The sequence below is a fragment of the Raphanus sativus genome, chromosome 6, assembly GCF_000801105.2.
Source record: "Raphanus sativus cultivar WK10039 chromosome 6, ASM80110v3, whole genome shotgun sequence".
Classification (NCBI taxonomy): domain Eukaryota; kingdom Viridiplantae; phylum Streptophyta; class Magnoliopsida; order Brassicales; family Brassicaceae; genus Raphanus; species Raphanus sativus.
Window position 1 is genome coordinate 43,016,707 of NC_079516.1, and position 7,741 is coordinate 43,024,447.

General features: G+C 31.2%; 1 pseudogene; it reads right to left on the reverse strand.

Annotated features, from left to right (window-relative positions):
- Window positions 1-457: 457 nt before the first annotated feature.
- Window positions 458-6,331, reverse strand: LOC108811772 (probable cadmium/zinc-transporting ATPase HMA1, chloroplastic; annotated as a pseudogene).
- Window positions 6,332-7,741: the final 1,410 nt, after the last annotated feature.

The following is a 7,741-nucleotide window of genomic DNA, read 5'->3' on the forward strand; positions in this document are numbered from 1 at the left end:
TGTTTCCTTTCGGAAGGAAACTACAAGGTAGTAATTACTACGATGCAGAAGAAATGATATTTTTAGCTTGCGACGCAAAACGAAAAACGTAGCATGAAATGTAGGGTTTGAATGGGGTGCAAAATCAATGCAGATAAAATACAGATCATTTAGCATGCAGATCAAACTGCATTTATTTTTCATTCATGCTTTTAAATACATAACAAAAAAATAAAAAAAAATATAATTATATGCAGATTAGTATGTTCACATACACTTATTTATATTCTCATTACATATTCATAGTTTTTATATAATAACTATTTATGCTGTTATTTTTGTATAATAGAAAATATATAACTTCACTAAATATATAACCTTATATAATATTTTGAAAAATATGAAAACATATTTCTTATAATTTCTTTTATTATTTCGATGATTTATAAATAAATTAATAGTTGTGTATAAAAATAAATCAGTTAATGAATTTATGCATTTTATTGATAATTCATATATTGTAAAATTTATAACGAACAAAAACTAAAACTAGAAATTTAATGAACGCATACACAATGAATCAAACATAATCTTTGCTTTTGAAAGATTTTGAGATTCAATTCAAATATTCTAAAACTTTTGAATAAATGAAAATCGAGTTCGATCATTACACTAAGTGTCTTAGTTGAAGTTGCTGATCACTTGAGTTATGTCTTGTCTCCATGACCATGATGGATGATGGATCGTTTAAACCGCGTATCGAGTTAAGGCAAACAAGAAGCGTTCCACCTTCATGTAACAGCACCTGTGATTTAGAGTAACTCTATGAGTCAATAGAAACAGTTTTAAAAAAAGCTTTGGAGAAGCAATGACTGTTACCGTTAACCATAAAGGAAGATATCCGAGAACTGATGGGAGAGCAGCCAAGAATATCGAGGTTAACGCAATAGCCACGTTTTGCTTAACCTGCAAAATGATGTTAACGAAATATAAACCTGACAAGTTTACATCTGGTTTTCGTGTTATTAAGTCTTTTGTTAGAGTACCAGAGTTGTTGTTTGGCGGGATTTTGCTATACAGAAGGGAACACCAGTGATGTTGTCTCGAAGCAGTAATACATCAGCAACTGCTATAGCCGTGGCACTTGCACGTTGAGCAAGAACAAATCCTACCGTTGCAGCTGCTAAAGCCGGACCATCGTTAATGCCTTCACCCACCATGATTAATCCTCCACCTAAACAAAAATTCAATCCTCTGACTTCAATTTTCGGCCTCTTATACGGTTCTAGCTAGGCCTTCGAGTTTGGTTCAATTGGTAGTTCGGTTTAAATAGTTTGGTTTTCGGTTAGTTCGGTTTGCCCAAAATCTAGCCAAATTTAACCAAATAAAAACTCGGTTTAATAATCGCTTAGTTAAATATTTTAAAGTTCTGCCGAATTGAACCGATTACCGTTGAAAAGAATCTACCGAACCTGAATCGAAACCAAAATTTTAGTTCAGATAATATTTGCAGGCCTACTTCTAGCATTTATTTTAAGACCATCACCTGAATCTCTGATGGTTTTGACATGATTCAGTTTGTCTTCTGGTTTCAGGTTACAATAGACTTCATCAATACCCACAGCATTTGCAACTCGCAAAGCACTTGACTCATGGTCTCCTGTTAACATCATTATCCTGAGCCTACCCCAAATTTTAAGTTCTTCTATAACTTTTGATACCTCCGGACGAGGCTGATCCTCGAGGTGAATCAATGTTACCTAGTAAAAAGATTTGGACAAAGGTTTTTAACACCACTAGACTTTCAATCCAGAAAGAGTTATGGTGTAGCTAGCAAAGTATACCTTTCGATCAAGCGAAAGAACGGCATGGACAAAGTCATTTCCGTACAGAGAGGAACTAACAGCATCCTTGACCTTCCTAGACTCATCTTGCGATTTTAAGAGTGAAGTGATGAATTCTACTGAACCAAGTGACGCTTTCTGCAGTTTACTGCCTTCAGTTACGGACTACATAACAAAGCAATAAAAGTTAGTGTTGAGAGAGATTGGTTGCAATTATTAAATGAATTGAATATAATCTAAATTAAATAAAATTGCTTGCACCTCATCACAGTTAACTGTAGCAGTAAGGCCTCTACCAGGAAAATACTCAAAGCTTTCAACGGAAACAGAAGGCAGGTCCTTGCCAATACTGTGGTCTACCATGGCTCTGCAAATAATAAGTTAGCTAGTTCTAGCTTCGTTCTTGGAGTTTGAATGTTGAAATGGACACATAGTTAAAATCTCAAAGACTGGTATACTGAAAGAATTTGAGATAAATTAATCAAGCCGTAAAAGAAAACTGATTCTTTTAGCAAGCAGTACCTTCCAATAGGATGCGTTGTACCTTTCTCCATAGCAGCTACAACGGCTAATGCTTCTTTTTCACAATTTGGCATACAACAGGGAGTTACACTCGCATTATTTACTTCTTCATGCCCATAAATGGGTTCAATTGCTTTGCATGTAAGGCCACCAGTTGTTAAGGTCCCGGTTTTGTCAAAGCCAATAGTATGGCAAGAAGCTAGAGCATCCAGTACATGTCCACCTTTCAGCAATATTCCCTATAAAAAGAGCACAGCTTAACATGAAGATACATCTATGCAGCAAATAAATTATGAACATATATAAATGACAAATTTCAGTTTTCGGGCAAGCTTCAAGGATCAATTTTTTTTTTTTTTTTTTGTAATATTTATGGTTGGAATCTTATTGTAGAATATGTCAGACATGAAAAGTGATTTCTCCAAAACTTAAGCATAGTAAGATACCTTTCTAGCACAGGAGCTAATAGCAGTAGCATAAGCTAATGGAGCAACTGCCAATGCACACGGTGATGCCGCCATCATAAATCCTAATGCTCTGTAAACAGATCCTCGACATGCTGTACATCATCAAATATCAACCATATTGGAGACTTTAAAAGCAAGTATATACTCGAAACCCAGCTAACACAAAAAAAAAGGAAAGGAATGGTATACATACCTACGGTACTGAGAAAGGGCCAATTGAACAAAACAGGACCAAGGAAGGCAATAGATACTGATAAAACAACCACCACCTTGCTGTAAACCTCACCAAACTCATCCAGCCATCTCTGAATTTTGGGTTTACTAGAGTTTGATTCCTCAGTCAACTTCAGAATCTTGTTAAGTGTCGACTCATTCCATGCCTTTGTAGCCTATAGTCCATCGAAGAAAGATAAGCTAGAGGACATAAGCTTGAGTACTCTATATATCTAGTCAAATTATTATCCCTAGACTATATTTGAGAAGTGATTTTGCCACGTGTCTTCTCTACAATCGTTTTCACAAAAAAAATTGTGACGTGGCTATTAAGATTGATGACATGTCATATGGTTAAATATGACATGGACAAGTACATTTAATAATGATATATATTTTTGGAAATCTTTTTAAAATATGGCAATAACTCATATATTACATTTAATATTGATTTATATTTTTGGTAAACTTTGTAGAATATGGTAATAACTCATAAATCATCACTAAAATAAATATATTCAAATCTGACATTTTTAATTTCGAAATATTATATAATTTTACTTCTATAGTTATAAAATTTTATCACCTAAAATTTTCTAAATTTCTGAAATTTTCTAAATTTTCTGAATTTAAAAAAAAAAATCGTAATATCATTAGTTTTTTTTAGATATCTACAAATTATACTAAATATTATTTAGTTTAATTTTTGATAACTATACAATTTTATATGATTTTAGTAATTTTGTACAAGTTGATTTAATACATTTAACAAAAAGAAATAAATAAATTTTTATCTAAGATTTTAACTTTATATATATACATATATATTCTTAAATATAATTAAAAAAAAAAATTTTCTTTTAACTTTATGCTTAATTAGTGATATTTATATTAATTATTGGCCAAAATAATAAATAATAATATATAATAAATTACATTTTAAAATATAAAATATAACTTTTAAAAATTCATCACTACATATGGTGTAGGAAACACCTAGATTAATAATTGTGACATGACTACTAAAAATTGTTAACATGTCTTATAGATTAATACGACATAGACAATTATATTTAATGTTAATTTATATTTTGGTAAACTTTTTAAAATATGGTAATAACTCATAATTATTATATTTTGGACTTTTTAAAAATATTGTAATAACTCATAAATCATCATTAAAATAAATATAATTCAATTATGGTATTTTTAAATTTCGAAATATCATTTAAATTAAAAATATTTCAAAAATATATACATATTTTTATAAAATTATAAAAATTAAATCATAAAATCAAATTAAATCGTAAAATCATTAGTTTCTTATATATATATACAGATTTTATAAGTATTGTTTAATTTTAATTTTTGTCAATTATGCAATTTCACATATTTATTTAATATATTTAATTAAAATAAATATATAGAAAAATCTACATAAAATTATAATTTTAAAATATACATGCACGTTCTTAAATATAATTCAAAATAAACAAAATTGTTTTTTATCTTAGTTTTAATGTTCAGTTAAATCAAATTTATATTAAATATTGATAAGAAAAAAGAAAATTTATAATATTAATAAAAAATTAAATATAATTTATATTTATCTATTAAAAATATTTTAAAATTCTTTTACTGCACATGGTGCAGGAAAACACCTAGTATATATATATATATATATATACCTTCACAATTATTCTACCATCCAAATTCCTTGCCCCACCAGGCACTCTATCTCCAGCTTTTGCTTCCAATGGCTTCACTTCACCAGTCAAATGCTCAATTGTTATGGTTGCATTACCTTGATAGACTTGGCAATCCACAGGCACAATCTATATACAAATAACAACATATAAGATTTTAAAAAAACGGCAGAAATGAATTTAAGTGTTTAAGAATTTCAAGAAATGGAAAGAGACAGAGATTTCACAAACCTCACCAGTTCCTACCAAAATATAGGATCCAACTTCTACATTGTGCACATGGACGCTTTTGTACGACAAATTGAAGAAGTTAAGTGCATTGTCATTATCCACATCAATCACCAGTGCAGTCTCTGGATTACTCTCCTTCAACTCTCTAACATCCACCACCGAACGGCTAGTGAAGAACTCCTCAGCTGCAGAAAATCAATGTCAAGATACAGACTCAAACCAGAACCCGAGCTGAACTCGTCAGCTGCGGGTTTGGTTTGAAAGGTTACTTCGGTTCGGGTAGTTCGGTTTTGCACAAATTCTTCTTGAATAGAATAGAACCAAACAAAACTTTGACTCGGTTTAGGTTGGTATTTGGTTAGTTCATCTCATGAACTGGTGAGGTTTGAGTTTTTCTTTTCTTCCTATGAGCTTGATTTGGTTTAAAATTAAGGCAATTTTGGGTTTTCGGTTACATCGGTTCAAAATTTTGGTTAGTTCGGTATGGATTTTTAGTTAGGATTCGCATGATTTGGTTAGAATTTTTGTACAATCAAACTAACCAACTGCCAAACCAAGAAGTTTTGGTTTGGTTTGGCGAGTTGAGTTAGGGTCAAAATCCCACCCACGAACGAACTACAAGTAGGTTCTCACCGATATGAGCAAGATTGAACATGGATAGAAGCAATCCTCCCTCTAACGCGTTTCCCATAAACACAGATGCAAAAGCTGCCAACGCCATTAAAACATGGATGTTCACTCTTCCTCCAGCTACATCCATAAGTGCGTCTAAAGATGCTGAGATCTAATTAACACCAAAACGACTCTCTACTCTTTAGTAACTAAGCTTCTACAAAAAAAAACAGAGTATGGAGAGGAAGAAGAAGCAAGAATCCTTACTCCAACAAGAGGGAAGGCAACAATCATGAAGGAGTTCTGAAGAGGTTTGATGTAAGGCTTAGGAGTCACGCAAGGGCAAGCGGCGGCTGCGAAGAAGAGTAGGGCGGAAGTGCAGCAAAGATGAAGATTCTCTCTGAGGAAGTTGCCTAGTCGAATCCATCCGATAGATTTAGCGAAATCGATCAGCACTTTCTGAGGATAATTCGATGCCTTTAGTCCCACGGAACAACAATGTCTGTGATGATGCACTTGCTCGTGCTCGTGGTGGTGGTGGTGGCGATGGTGGTTTTGGCAGGCTGATTTCGTCGTCAGAAGATGAAATGATCGTCGGGGAGAGGCAGAGGTACGAATGGGTTGAAGTAAGAAGGAGTTGAGTCGAGCGAGACGGAGCGTGGATTTGAGAGGGGAAGGGAATATAGTGAGAGAAGAAGAATGTATAAGAGCAGCTGGTTCCATAGTTAAGATTGCTACTGTTTCGCTTATGATCAATGGCGATCAGACGGAAGTGAAATAAAGAATAAGAAGGAGAAAGTGAAGGGAAGGGAGCCATTTGGAATTATACGAAAATGTCGTAAAATGGCCTCATTATGATCCCATCTTACAGAAATATATGCATTTTTTTTTGACAATTTTGCAAACTGTATTTATTCAGGAACCGAATAACAGAAACTTGTTTTGGTTCTGTTCAGGTTTGGATTCTATCTGAAAAATTAAAACTGAACCAGAACCAAACTGAAAACTAAATCAGTACCCAAAATTACTATAGTTTAATTTATATACTTATAAATATTAACTATATTTAGTTTTAAAATAATCAAACAATTTAAAAATATTATTTATAAACTGACATACCAGAAAAAATGAAGTACTGTAATACTTTTGTCGGAAAATATTTAAATTATTCAGAATTTTATCCTAAAACCCAAACATTCTGATATTTAATCTGCAAAAACTTAGATTTTATGACTTTTTAATTTATATTAGCCGAAAATTCAGAATAAATCCAAAATTAACTTCAAGATTAGCCAGTTCTCAACTTTGTTAATCGAAACAAACCGAAATAATCGAACCAAAACCAAATTCAATTTTATAAATATCTGAACGGATTCTGGATCTCTAGAACTGAAGAACTAAAAGAACCAAACTGGATCGAAATCGAGAACCGAATACCCAAAACTAGTTTTACATAATAAATCATTTTTGTTTTCATCTTTGTTAGCCAATTTTCTCTGCCACAACACCATCTACTCCGCTAATCTCACTATATTATTTAGGCCATGTTCCTTTTTTGTTCCAAATATTGCATCTTGATTTGATTCAAGTGTTTATAATATATGTTCGATTAGACACATATTTATCTTGATGATGGATATGGATGCAAACATTTACGCAAAGAATTTGGATTCAAAATCTACATTCCAAAATTTACAAGACATATATACTCCTTAATACAAATATTAAATAAGTATATTTCAGTAAAATATTTTTAAACCACAAAATCATGTTTTCTGTTTAATTTTTAGGAGACAGCTAAATCTTATTTTTTCACTAGAACTGCAAATTGGTTTTGTTTTGCCAAAACCTTGAAATAATATTTTTCTTTCAAAACCAAAGAAAAGATAAATTGAACGATTTTGTTTATTTTAAATTATATTTTTTAAAATATATGTATATGTTTTTAATTTATAATCTTAGATAGATTTTTAATCAGTTTTTTTGGATAAAATAAATTAAACCAACTTGTATAAAATTAATTAAAAACATTTGGTATAAAATTTGTATAATTACCAGAAAGTAAAACTAAATAACATTTCTAAAATTTGTAGATATATAAAAGAAAGATATAAAGATTAAAAATAATAATTTTAAAAAATCGTACAAAAATTGAAAAATAGAAATA